We start from the raw sequence: 13,881 nt of genomic DNA, 5'->3' as shown, positions 1-13,881 counted from the left end.
ATAATGACTGCACATGCACCCTTTGTTTATCTGCCCACCTCTGCCTACCTATCTAGGGGTCCGACCACTTACACATTCATCCGTCTGTCCTCCACCCACTCAGCCACTTGTCCTCTCCTCCCTCCGGCCGTCTGGTTAGTGGACATCAACTGAGCACCCTCAGGGCTGGAGACAACACCTGCCACTGTTGAGCGCTTGGTCCCTCATTCTATAGATGAGTAGGGAGTTCTTAGAGCTAGCAAGGGTGAAGGGCGGGCGTTTGGATTTTTAGCCCTTGTCTCCACCCTGGGTGCCAATTCCCAGAGAGGAGGCCGTGGGTTTGTCCTCTTCCAACCACCAGCATTTCAGCCCTGAGAGCAAGAGTTGAAGGAGGAGGGGACAGAGAGCAAGGGTGAAAGACCAGGAGGGGAGCCCACATCTGAGGCTCCAGAAGCCAGGGGCTCTCGAGGGCCTGGGTCCAGCTGCCCTGGCTCGTCTTTCTGCTCCAGGGCGCGTGCGCACACACGCACTCCACCCAGCCGGCCCCTTCCTCCGCCCCCAGGGTAAATACTGCCAACGTGTTCAGGGAGCCGGTGCCAAGGTGAAAAGTCCATAGATCAGAAACCCTAGCGGTGAAGGCTGAGCCCCCAGGAAACGCTGTTCCCAGAAGCTGAGACCTTTCCCCCAGTGAGCCTCAGGCTCTTCTACCCTCCGCCCTCCAGCTCTTTGCAGGGAGGGCCAAGTAGGCAAGCTGCTCCCCCCCGGCTTTGGCCTCCGCCTCGCCATTCTCTGCCTTCCAAGATACCCTTCTCCCAGAACTGGGCTGGTTGGCGGTGAACTCCCGACATCCAGGGGGTCCGGGTGCTGAGCAGTGTGGCGGGAAGTGGAGGGCACTCCGCATGGCCTGGCACCATGCTGGGGCTCTAGGTGCGTCTTCACGGTGGATCTGAGTCACATTCCAGTCGTGGGTGGGCTCACTGTTCTCTGTTTGCAGAAGAAGAGACTGAGGTTCAGAGTGGTGAGGTGACTCCCCAGGTCGGACTCTTTGTTTTCAAGGAGCAGAGTCTCACTGAACCTTGACGGTGCCATGCCCCCTTCACGGGGCAAGGAACAGCTGCAGCTGGGCTGGGGTGGGCATGGCCGGGGGTGAGAGGGTAGGCTCTGGTGTCAGCCTCTTCAGAGCTGTGTGACCCTGAGGGGGTCACCTCACCTCTCCATGTTTCCCCTCCCTGTTCTGAACAGAGAGATAATAACAAGACCTTCCTCTTGGTGAGGGTTTAAGGAAGGGGTGCATGTCAGGTGCTCCGAACGTGCTCGACACACAGTATGTGCCTAATACGTGTCGGCTGTTCCCGATGATCGCCTCCCTTGGGCACCGGAGCTCTGCAGGGGAGTGGGAGCCAGACGAAGGAGCCGTGCTGTGGGCAGGGCACCCAGGCGTCGGCGGAGCCATGGCACCTTGCGAAGGGAGGATTGGTCTGCTGTTGTGTTGGTCCGGGAAGGCCACCCTAGAGGCTGGCAGGAACTCTGTCGCTGTGGCAAGCCTCAGTCCCCGGGGACATTGCCACCCTGCCGAGATGCGGGGAGCAGGATCGGGAAAGGGGATGCCCCTCGGCGTGTCTTTGGGGACAGGTCTCACAAGCTTTTTGTGGTCTGAAGGGACTGGTGAGCACCCGTGGAGCAAGTTACTGAAGGGCAGGGCTGATCTGCACTACCCGCACCCACCCCCTCCCCAGCCCAGTGCCCAGCACGGTGCCTGGTATCAGCCAGACATTCAGGGACATGCCCTGGAGCCGACACTCCTGTGGGCTCCCATGTGGCAGAGAAGGCACACACAGCTGGCCCTTTCTCTGAGCCCGCAACCTCCCCTCCGAGGCAGCCATGACACCAAGATCTGGCTTACGGGGCTCACGGGGTGAGTGACTTGCCAAGGTGCCCGGATGCTAACCGGACGTGTCTGAGCCCAGAGGGGCTGCCTCTACCTACCGCTCTCTGCCTGCCAGCCGTCTACTGACCCAGGCAGAGCCAGGCACGGGTTCCCCTAACGCTCTGCAGATGTTACCAGGGGCTGGGTGAAAGTGTGAGCCACCAGGGGCCATTTGCTGAGAGTGGTCCCCATGGCAGACTCGAGGGGCTCCTGTGCCAGCCAGTCGCATGCGGCCCTAGGCTTTGGGCAGCGGTTTGGTCAGACATCGCTGCTGGGGGTGGGCTCTGCCAACTCTTTGGAGGGGCTTCTTGAGCCCAGAGCTAAACCAGTGACATGTATTCCTTCCTAGATCAACAGTCCCCAAGTCCACCCCCCACTGAGTGCTTGCCAGGTGCAGAGCACTGTGCCGAGTGCCTTCTCAGTGCCTCTTGAGGTCCCCCCAAAGTTCTCAAGGGAGGAACGCTGCCTTCATTCCCCTGCGGCGTACGGGAGACAGCGGGGGCTTTGCTGTGAGCCCCCCCATCCTTGTTCCTGCAGACGCGTCCAAATGCTCTGTCCCCCAACGGCTCCCACGCCCCCTGCCTGCCTCAGCCCCCCACCCAGGGACGCAGGCAGAGCTGCCGCTGTATCCCTTCTCTCCAGGTGGGGAAACTGAGGCTTGTTGCCGGGAACAGGCGGATTGAAGGCTCCCGAGTCTCTCCAGCTCGCTGCAGACAGTCTGAGCGAGTCATCCAAGGTCACCCAGAGCCGCCACCGCCGCAAGACGACAACAGTGTTTTGACTTCTGGTCAGGCCACGCCGCGGAGGGAGGGAGGCGTGGGGGCCGCCGGGGGCCTCTTTAATTCATGAGTTACTGGCAGAAGCACAATCTCGGGGGAAGACTGATGGCCCGCTGCAGGTACCGGTGGGCGGATTCATAAAGCTGTCGGCAGCGGGCCGTAAATCAGATGAATATTCAAGATTCGGCCCCGGGAGCAATTCTCCAGCTCGGCAGTAACAAGACGGATGCGGCAGGAAGGCGGGCGCGGTGGCCTCAGGAGCCCCCGTGTGAGGTTCTTTCCACTTGCACAGAACTTCTGCTTTGCCTGGGGAACTTGGGTGGCTCGAGAGAGAGGGGGCGAGAGGAGACTGTGGAGCCTGAACCCCAAATCAGACCCTCCTCTAAATATTTTTTATCAGGGTATCTTTCCATGCCGTGAAATACACAGGTCTTCAGGGGCAAGTGGGGTGAGTTTGGACACCTGTGTGTCATCACTGCCCGAATCAAGATCTAGAACATTCCGTCATCACCCCCCAAAAGTTCCCTGGGGCCCTGCCTTATTAATGTCACGTCCCTGAGCCCCAGGAAACCACGGATCTTTTTTTCATCACCAGAGGAGGGTTGTGACTTATGAAGACAGACAGACTCCTGTGATAGACACGGGTTCATTCTCCCTGCTGTGCCCCCAGGACCCTCTTCTGCATGGCCACGTGGTCCCCTGGGAGCCTTGACCACGGGGCCAGGTCTGTGGCCAGCTGGCCTCTTTGTGGCTCTGCCTTTTGGGATAAGGAGACAGTGAATGCCTGCCCTGGTCTTGCTGGGTTCTTCCTCTTGAGTAAACACGAGTGTGCGGAGCTGCTGGACCAAAGGCCGATGTCTGCAGAACTTTGCAAAGAGCTGCCCACAGGTTTCCAAGCACGTGTGCTGTTAGCGCCCACCAGCCCTGGCCAGCCTGCATGTGATGCCGGGCATGTGACGGTCTGCGGTTTCTATCCTTCCCGCTTGAGCAGGTGTGTGGTGGCACGGGCACGGGACAGCCCTCTGTGTCATTCGGAGTCCCCGCCAGTCCTGCAAGAGCACAGGCTTTCTCCTGCCCTCCGAGCTGCCGGGGGAGGTGGCCCAGCTCTGGCTGAGCTCGGGAGCTGTGTGCCTAGGATCTCCATTCCCGATGAGGCTGAAGCTTATTCCCGGGGCTTCTGGGGCTCAGCTCAGCTAATGTCCTTCACACAGCTCTCCCGTGGCTGCCCACTGCGGCCAGGCCACCACCCGGTTCCTCCTGGCGTGGCCACAAGGTCCCATGGGACTGGACCCCTGCCACCACCCTGCCCTTCTCTCAGGCCACTGTCCCTCCTGCCCGCCTGGCTCTGGCCTACCAGCTGGGGTCAACCACACTGTCTCCTCCTCTGGCCTGCAGAGTAGTAGAGGCGGGAGGTCTGTGTTTCCTCCTCCCTCACGCCTGCATCCTCTGTAGTTGCCCCATGTTGGGGTCCCACAGGCTTTTTTGGGGGAGCCTCTGAGGGTGCAAAGGCTTTAGAGGGCCCCACTGCCCTCCCCTCCCCCAGTCCTATCTGACCCAGTGGGAGGGGGTCCCCTCTGCCTTCTGCAGCAGTGAACTCGCTGGTGGTGGGTCTGGTCCTGCGCCCTGCCACTGCAGGGACCACCATGAGCCTCGTCACACAGACCAGGAGGCTGAGGTCACTGTAATCCCCAAGGCCCTCTCCATTTCCAGCTTGTGGGATCAGCCTTTCTGGGAGAGGGGGTCTGGCATCCTGCCTGGGAAAGGAGCCCTGGGCTGCCTTTGGGCAGAGGTCAGACTCCACGAAATGCTTCCCTCTTGGGATCACAGCTCTTGCCTTTTCCTCTTCTGGAGAACATTTCCCTACTCCCCGGCTCCCGAGACGGACTTCTCTGCTAATTCTGGGCTCTGTGGCTTCACTGGTAGCAGCTGGCACCAAGGCCAATGGCCCATGGAGTGGGGAACCTTTAGAAGTAAATACAGGGGGGACCCCTCCGGCACCCCTGGGTCTCCCCACGTGTCCCTTCCCCCCTCTAGCCTGGTGCAAAGTCAACCCCAAGGACCCACCAACATCCCAGAGATCAGAGCCCACCCCCAGGGTAAGGAAAGCCACAGGACCTACACCCCTTTTTGCTATTTCATCCTGGGACAGGGGTGTAGACAAGGACACCCCCCTCCCAACCTCCCCTGCCCCGGGGAGCTCAGCCTCCTCACCCCAGAGCACAGAGCCCTACCCGCGTAGTCCTTGGGGAGGGGAATTGTCCCTCCTTATCCCTCTGGGGTCCTGCCAGTGACCCCGACTTCTAGCCCCGGACCCTGGTGCTATCCACCAACCCCTCAAATCAGCCCCCCCAAAGACAGTCACCCCAGGTTTTTCCCCATTGAGTTAAAAGTTTCCTGTTCTAGACTTTCAAAGTCTGAGAAAGAACCTTAGCAACACAGGCACGTCCGCGGGCAGACATGTGCGTCATGGAAAGCCTGGAGCCCGGTGATTGGACCGTCTCTGCTGCAGCGAGGCCGGCCCCGAGCACTTGAGAAGCAACGTAATGTATTCCTGTCTGCAGCTCTGAGCCGAAGCTCATTTTGTGTCTTGTGTTTCCATTTCCTGAGGGTTAGTAAGTGCGGAGGGGACTCGGGCTTCGTGCCGAATATTTATTTAGTCAATATACACATCAATTTAGCTAATTAGAGATTGCAAGCCATTTCTAAGCAATGCTGTAAAGTAACAGCTGTACTCTACCCTGGTAATGGGTTCTGGTGCGGGGGGAGACAGCTACAAGCCCGGCACTTTCCAAGTACAAAGTTTAGCTCCCCTTAAACTTCAGCAAATGTCTGAGTCATCGTGGCTGTTTGTTAAAGCAGACATCAAAACCCCACTGTCTGGGGTACACGGAAGGGCTCTGGGGTGGGGGTTCTGGATCACATTTAGAGAAGACAGAGTGGGCTTTGGGTGGAGGGACCCCAAGTGTAGACCCTGACTCCGTTCCTTGCAGCTGGGGGACTACAGAGGGCAGGTTTGGGGCCAGATGATCTGCTGTTCAGGGCTCTGTGGGATGTTTCTGGCATTGCTGGCTTCACCCTCTAGAGGCCAGCAGCAGCAGCCCCCTCCCCAGTTGTGAGGGTCACAAAGGTCTCTGGAAATGGAGATGTGTTCCCGGGGCAGGGGCTGGGGGGTGGGCACAGTATCCCCCAGCTGAGAGCTACTGATGCATAGCAAGGTTGTCAGACCCTCTGGGGCTCCATTTCCCCACGAAGACCCCATTCTGCAGCCCAGTGAGTGAGCGAGTTGCGGCCCCCCCATGTTGTAGGTGAGTGAAGTGGCTCAGGGGGGCTCAGAAACCCGCCTGGGGCCCTTGGCCAGAGCCCGGCTGAGCTGGGATGTGCAAGCCTCTTCCCACTTCTTGGAGCGGTCCACGGCTGCTTCTCGGCCCTCCAGCCCCAGTCCGGACACCGCCTCCCCAGAAAGGCCAGCTCTGCCTCCTGCGGCTAGGGTAGCTTTCCACCTCTCTGGCCCCCGCGGCTTTCTCAGCACACTGCTGCTCTCTTCCCAGGGCTTCGCCAACGGGCAGCTCCCGGTCTCGGCGGTCTCCCTGGGAGTCGTTCCTCGGGGCTCTCTCCCTCCTGGTCCCTACTGTTTCATCAGCACCTGGCACAGAGGACGGGAATCAGAATGATAGAATGGCTCCCCTGAAAGTGTGCCAAGGCAGAGCTGCTGCGGACTGCCCCATATCATTTGTTCTCCCTGTCTTCTCCAGGAATGAGGACCCTCATTTTTAGTGACGGGGCACATGGATGTGTGATGAGATGTAAGTGGAAGTCCTGTGTGTGGCCTTCTAGGAGGTGTCCTTAGAGAGAGTGAACAAGCTCTTCCTTACTCCTTTCCCCTTCCTGATGGTTGGAACAGGGACGTGATGGCTAGAGCACAGGCAGCCACCTTGGTCTCTGAAGTAGAAGATCTGTGTTGAGGATGGAGGGGCAATAAGGTAGAAGAGACCTGGGCTTTGGTGACTTACGGTTTGGTTCTCTGTTCCAAGTACCACACTAAATCCTAACCAAGGCGCTAGGCTTTTGGGAGGGCCCAGGATGGACGGAGGAGCAAACACTGTTCATTCTGTTGAAGCTGCTCCCAGGTCAATGGGTTGCACGGAGCTTTGCCATCAGAAAGAACTCCCAGCACCATGGTCAAGTCAGTTTCCCCAGCTCCCAAGGTCAAAAGGGTGTCTGTGGTCTCAGGAGAGAGGCATAGCACTGAGAAATAGAGGGAAGACACAGGAGTGAGAAATGGTCTGGGCTTCCAGACTTACTTCCACTCAAGCCCTTCATTCATTCATTCATTCATTCATTCATTCATTCATTCAGTGAATGCGTTCGTTCTACATCTGCTAGAGGCTGGAGCCCTGATGACTAAGGCCGCAGCTTCTGGAATCCCGGAGCGAAGCCAGCTGTTGGGGGAGACAGACCAGGACCCAGTGAGCAGGGATGCGAGGAGCTGATGAGGCTAGTCAGCTTGGCTGGGAATGAAGGGGCATGCGGCTGAGAGCCGCTGAGCAGGGCAGCTGCCGGCCCCGGGAGAGGCGGGCAAACGCTCCCCGAGGGCTGAGCCGGTGGGGAGTGAGGCCTGCAGAGACCCGAACAGCGTCGGCGGAGGGGGCCAGTCTCTGCAAAGGCTGTGGGATGGGAAGGTTGGTGGCCAGGAGGCCGGAATGGGTCAGCCTGGAGGCGATTGGGATAGCAGCTCAGGCGAAGGGGCCCGTACTGGGGGATTAGGCGGGGTTGGGGGGGGGGCGCGGCTGGAGCCACAGACGCTCGGACCAGGTGCTTGGTTCGCTGGGGTTTCTCCTGCGCCCGGGCAGTTGCCCCTGACTCCTGGGGTGGGACCCCTCGAGCAGGCTGTCCACGGCCCGCTCACCACCCCCGGGCGCAGTCCCCAGCGCAGGACGGCCGCGGCTGGCGGATAAATACCTCCCGTCCCTCGCCTCCAGCAGCCGCAAGCTGGTTGTCAAGGTGATGGACCGTGTGTCCGGCGCTGGCTCCCGGGCTCCTGCTCTGCCCGCGGGGGCGCGCTTGCCCGATTCGGGCCCCTTATCCGTGTCCCCCGTCTGCTCCGGGGGAGGCCCCAAACTCAGGCATGGCATTACCTTGTTTCACCCTCACAACAACCACGCTGGAAGGGAGACACTCCCATTTCACCGCGAGGAAAACCGATCGGAAGCACAGGGAGGCTAAGTCACTGGCTCAAGGACACATAGGAAGTGGCAGAGCCAGGACTGGAACCCAGACAGTGTAGGTGTTAACATCCTGCCTGTGGCTTGGTTTATAGTTGGTTCTGATCAGTGTAGACCCGCATCCTTCCGCTGTGGCCCATACTAGCGGCAGCCCTTGGGAACTTGTGACAAAGGCTGAGGGACGTCCCTCTGGAGATTCTGGGGTGCACTCAGATAGGAGAACTGCTAGTGTAGACCCGTGGTGTAGACATGACCCGACCTATAGTTTTAAAAGGCCCTTTCTGGCTGCCATGCTGGGCATGGATGTGGTGGGGGGAGGCTCCGTCTCAGGAAAGAGGGACTTCAGGGGAAAGGTGAGGGTCATGCGGGTGGAAGGAAGGTGACAGATTCCGGTGCCCTTGCGGGTGGAGCCGACAGACCTAGAGATGGGTGGTATGTTGGTGAGGCAGAGGAGACGCAAAGAGCTCTCCCCCTCCCCCAGGTTTTCAACATTGAGCCGCAGCGGGGAACAGGTATCAGCGTGGGGAGCTGGGGAAGTGAGGTGGTGGGTGGGAATGGGGCCCATGTGAAGAGGAGGGGCTGGGGTGTGTCTGAGGGGACCCCACCTTGCAGCTGCTCCCCCCTCCCGACCTTGCATCTTCCAGAAGCCAGGCTCTCTCTGGGGATCTGACTACCTGTGAGGACAGAGCTAGACGGAGCAGCTCTGGGAGCAGGAGCCAGAGGCCGGGCTGCTGGGCAGGGTGGGTGGATGGCACCCTCCCTCCCAAGTCCATCCCGTGGCCAGTGACAGGCAGAAATTAGGGTGCTGACAGCTCTGCCCAGAGAGCCTCGGTTCCCAGCATATCAGGTTGAGATCCAGCAGGAAGGGGCACCACCCTGGAAGGGTCTTGGTTCTGATATTCTAACTGTGAAACACGCAGTGCTTGGCGGGGGGGCGGGGGGTGGTGTCACTAGTTGTGTTCCACAGTTGCCTTCAAAGCTTTAAAACAGTGGTTGCTCCCCCAGATGTGGATCTCTCCAAGGACGCCGCATCCTAGCATCACCCAGGGGGCTTGGCTGCGACTCCAGCGGGCTCACCGTGAGTGTCCGCATCAGGGAGCAGAGCTATCCTAACACCAGACACTGGCTTTTAAATGAATATCCACTTTTAAAAGGCATTTTAAAATCATTCCGTTGTGCGCATGCAGGATTCGGATGCTCAGGGAAGCAGTCTTCAACACAGCCGGAAGATGCTCATGCAGGCGGGGAGGTGGGGAGAAAGGAGGATGTTTAGGACTTTTGGAAATTGGGAACGAAGCAGGGACTGCAAGAAGGAAAAGGATTTGGAGAGACAGCGCGCCAGCAGGGGGCCAGAGACAACACAGTGAAGGTGCAAAACGACCATGTCTGGTGACCAGCCGGTGAAGTAGCCCTCTGAGCTTCTCCTAGAAGATGCCTGGAGGTGCCGGGGTAGGAGCCGATAGGGCTGGAGAGGAAATATAGGTTCACTGAATGCAGGGGCGTGATTCCTCAGGAATGACAGGGAGGGAATAAAAACCCATGCTTATCTCTCGGGGCGCCTGGGTGGCTAAGTGGGTTAAGCCGCTGCCTTCGGCTCGGGTCATGATCTCAGAGTCCTGGGATCGAGTCCCGCATCGGGCTCTCTGCTCAGCAGAGAGCCTGCTTCCCTCTCTCTCTCTCTCTCTGCCTGCCTCTCCATCTACTTGTGATTTCTCTCTGTCAAATAAATAAATAAAAAAAATCTTAAAAAAAAACCCCAAAACCCATGCTTATCTCTCAAAAGGGCTTTGATTTTATTTAATCTGCTCCAACACGTCGTAATTGAGGATTCACTGTGTAAAAGAGCTTTGCACACTTTGCACATGTGTCCTGAAGGCAGACGGCGGGGAACCAGACACCCCACAGAGCACACGCTCTGGGTGGGTGGGGGGGCTAAGATCTGTCATGAGAGGTCATCCTTGAGCAGACATTTCTGGGGAGCAGACTGAGGGTACCCCAGGGGTGTATCTCCAGCAAAGGGGGAGGGCAGTACTCCTCCTCCCCCTCTGTGGATTCTTCTGGAAGGAAGACAGACACAATCTTGCTGCCATAAAGAACCTGCTTGTTCCCATCTTCTTCCATCCAGAAAGGGGTTCCTCAGTTTGGGGCTGACTCCAAGACAGAGGACAGAGGGTTCCCAGGCAGCCTCCCCCTTGGGTGTCCCTCTGCGTGCATCCTGTGTGCACAAGGCAGCTGCCAGGACTTGACCTCCTTCGTCCTGAGCAATGAATTCCACTCCAGCCCAGCTTGCTCCGCAGACTCAGAGCCCTTTGGGGCTGGCTGCACCTCCTTAGAAGGCACATAGGGGGCGCCGTACAGGGCAAGGACGTCTTTGGGGGAAGAGGTCTCATCCCCAGAGCAGTTGGCTTGTCCTGAGATTTCTTGCAATTACAGACACACTCTTGCCGAGAGGAGCTCTAATAAATATGAATTTCTCCAATTTGTCACATTTCCACGGATATTCCAGCACGGGGGCTCAGGGAGGCGTCTAGACTCACTCCTTAATTGGTCTCTAACTTAATTCTTAACTCTTCAGCAATTTCTTGCCTGGTGTTCTTCCGTGGGCATAGAGACAAAGCCATAGACTCCTCGGACTTTGGACCAGAAGGGACCCTTAGAGAGTAACCAGCACGTGTTGGGTTCGGTGAGCCGAGCCCTGTTCTAAAATGTTTGCCCGGGGCTCGTTTACTCCCCACCCTCTTGTCAAGCTGTCCGCCTTCCTGTCCCCTGTAAGCCTCCCCAGGACTGCAGATTAGGGGACACCCATGCCTGCTTGATTTCTTCTGGGGATGTAGAGCTCACTTCCTGTTCCCCATGCAGCTGCAGAATACCTCTGCCCAATGTTGCCAACAGCAATGAGTCTGTTTCTGAGTCTTCAAGGGCTTCAGGTTCGTCTCAGAAAACACTAGAAGGCACCCTCCTTGTGATCAGAACAGCCCTTGGTGAACCCCAGCCATTCTCCCTGGATCCTGCTGTCCTAGTGGCTCCACGCTTGCTTACCTAACCCGGTGACTAAAACACACCTGGTCTTCCAAGGCAGGTTCTGGGGTTTAACAGCCAGAATTGCTGACATTGCTCAATATTAAGCAGGAAGAGAGAAGAAGCAGGAAGGGGAGAAGTTTGCTTACCCCAGTGGGCTTGGACCCTTGGGCTGGCTCTGTGGACATTGGTGTGTTCTGGGGAGGCTGGGGGGGTGTCTCCTCCACTCATAGTGACCCCACTTAGGAGTGATCACCAAGCTGCCCATGCATGGCCGTCCCCACGGGTCAAATGCACCCAAATCCTCTTAGAAAGGGTGACGCTCTGTTCTTCCCGGCAGCCCAGGGAAGAGAAGACAGCTGCCCCACCCCTGCACCTGCCACGTGAGATTTTGGTGAGGAATAACCAGCTAACACACACAAAGAGCTTACTTAGAAAAATGCCTGGCACCTTGTGAACACCTGAGACATGCAGCCCGTTACCAGTCCCATTTAACAGACGGGAACATTAAGGCTGGGGAGGATCAATGATCAATTTGGGATTTATGATGGGCCCTCCTGAGCCCTGGTCCAAACCGTGGATATTAACCTTGGGCACTCACCCAGACCCTCTGGGGAATCAGGTGAATGACGTCGATAATAAAGACCAGTTGCTTCCAGAGGCGGGGCCTCAAGAGATGCTTTCTGAGGAGCGTCTGCTAATGAGCGGCTCTTACTGTTGTCATTTTGGATGGGACCTCTATGACCAGAGAGACTAGACCTGGCCTGAGGCCACCCAGGGAAGCAGGACTTGAACTGAGATCTCTTAAACAGTAACGCAGGAGTGTTAACAACCACACAGTACCATCCTTCCTGCTTCTTCCTTGTGGGCAGAAAAGGCAGGCTCCAGCCTAAGGTGGCACCCTTTGCCCTGACACTGTGTGACATGCCCAGAGGTGGCTGTAGCTCAGGCAGCATCACCAGAAAGGACAGGGCCGCAGCTGGTGGCCACAGGGAGTCACAGGGAAGCACAAGGACCCCGAATCCTACAGAGCCGCTTCGTGACCTGTGACCAGACACCTACCTGCTCTAGCTCAGCTCCTGGAATTGGATTATTGTGCCTATGCTGCAGGGACCCCATGGCACAGGTGGGACTGACCTGCCAGGGAGGATCCCAGTCCGTTCTGGCTCCTTCCCACTGCCCCGCCCCACCCCTGCAGCTGCTGGGAAGATGAGTTGGGGTCAACTGCGCCCAGCTCCTCACCCAGCTAGGTATACACGAGTCGGCCCTGTTCATGACCGTGCATGGCCAGCACTCTCAGATCGACGGGGTTCTAACCGGCCTGGACCCAGGGTGAGAGCTTCAGCTCCGAGGAGGTCTGTCTGGGGCAGAGGCCCAAGCTGGGGCAGTTGGCCTCTGTGAGTTTCTAGCCCAGTGGGCTCCCAGCCCTCAAGCAAGCAGCTCCTTCCCCAGGAAATGCCTCCAGGTTACAAAACTAGCCAAGAAGCCAAGCAGGAGAGAGATAAATTGGATGCCTGAGAAGTTCACCACCCTGCCCTTGGCCTTGGGGAGTTCTGCTGTCCTGGCAAGTGGCAGGGGAGGTCCACCCAGTTTCCCCTTCGCTGCCCTCCTCCCTGCTTGGACAGGGCTTTGCAAGGCCTTGCTTTTCTTTACAAAGTCCTGACGGTGGGGGCAGAGCTCCCCGTTAACCCAAAGCCTGCATCTCTGACAGCTTAGAAGTTTCTCGCAAGAGCCTGAGCTGGCTCTGTTAATCATTCCCTGTGGATTTGACGCTCTGCTTGGGTGAGTTTTCCAGGCCACAGGAGAGCCCAGGCCCTGCCGGTGAACAGTACAAAGGGGTATTTGGGTGACCTGCCCAAGGGAGGAGGAGGAGGTTCAAGGTCAGTGGGAAACGAGTGAGCTCCCCTGCTCATAAAGCAGGCCAGGGTGTCCTGGAGGCCGGGGTGCCGCTGTTTATTAACCAAACATTTACTGAGCGCCTGGCGGTATGGGATATGCTGGCTGCCGACATGATAGAAAATAAAGAAATGAGACCACGGTACAGGATAGCAAGATAAAGAGGCCCCTGTGTTCCCTGAGCGCTCAGCACACCCCAGGCGCCGTCCTGAGCGCTTAGCAGCTGCTGAAGCAGGTCTGGGCCCTCTGAGTGCGAGACACGGTCAGCACCTCCACTTCGGGGCGGTGGGGTGGACACTGAGGCTCAGTGAGGCGGGCTCCAAGCCCAGGGGCCCCCACTGACGATGGCAGAGCAGGCTGGAACCACAGCCTGAACTTGAGCCCGGCAGCCACCTCTGGGCCGAGTGTGGGACAGGCCTGGGATGGAGATGGGGAAGGGCACATGCCCCTCAGCAACGCCAGTCCAGTGACCAGTCCCCCCATGACGTGGTACACAGGGTGGGTGGGGACTCGTGGGCATGTGCAGATCCTGGAGGCCAACCGGAGGCCGGGGCCCAGCTGGAGTGGAGGGGAGGGGGCTTCCCTAGGGAGGAGACAGGGCAGCAACACGGGGTGGGGTTTGCGTCTAGGAGAGCCGGGTGGGGGGCTGGACCCACCCCCTGCCTCAGCCCCTGTCCCTCCAGGTCCGTGCTGGCCCGACCCAGCTGCTTCCAGTGGGGACCAACCAGCAGGTGGGTGCCAATTCCAAAGCCACACACAACACAAGAGGGGTTTGGGGCCCCTCTGTGGGGGTCAGGGCCGCTGTCAGAGGGCCAGAGGCAGCAGCCTCCTGCCTGGAAGAGGGACCCCTGAGCTGCAGCCTGGAGCCCCCTGAGGAAGCAGGAAGGACACCCTGTGGGGGGAAACATTTAGAAGCCGGGGGCAAGTGCGAGGCCGAAGCCCACCAGCCCGCTGAGGTAGCAGCCCAGTCTGGTGAGCAGAGCTGAGAGGGGGAGCAGGGAGACAGCGGGCAAGGTTGGGGGCCAGGTCTGGCTGGTCCTGGGGCCAATGGTCAGCCAGT

Source organism: Mustela erminea, chromosome 7, assembly GCF_009829155.1.
Source record: "Mustela erminea isolate mMusErm1 chromosome 7, mMusErm1.Pri, whole genome shotgun sequence".
NCBI lineage: Eukaryota > Metazoa > Chordata > Mammalia > Carnivora > Mustelidae > Mustela > Mustela erminea.
Note: the sequence above shows the minus strand (reverse complement) of the source record.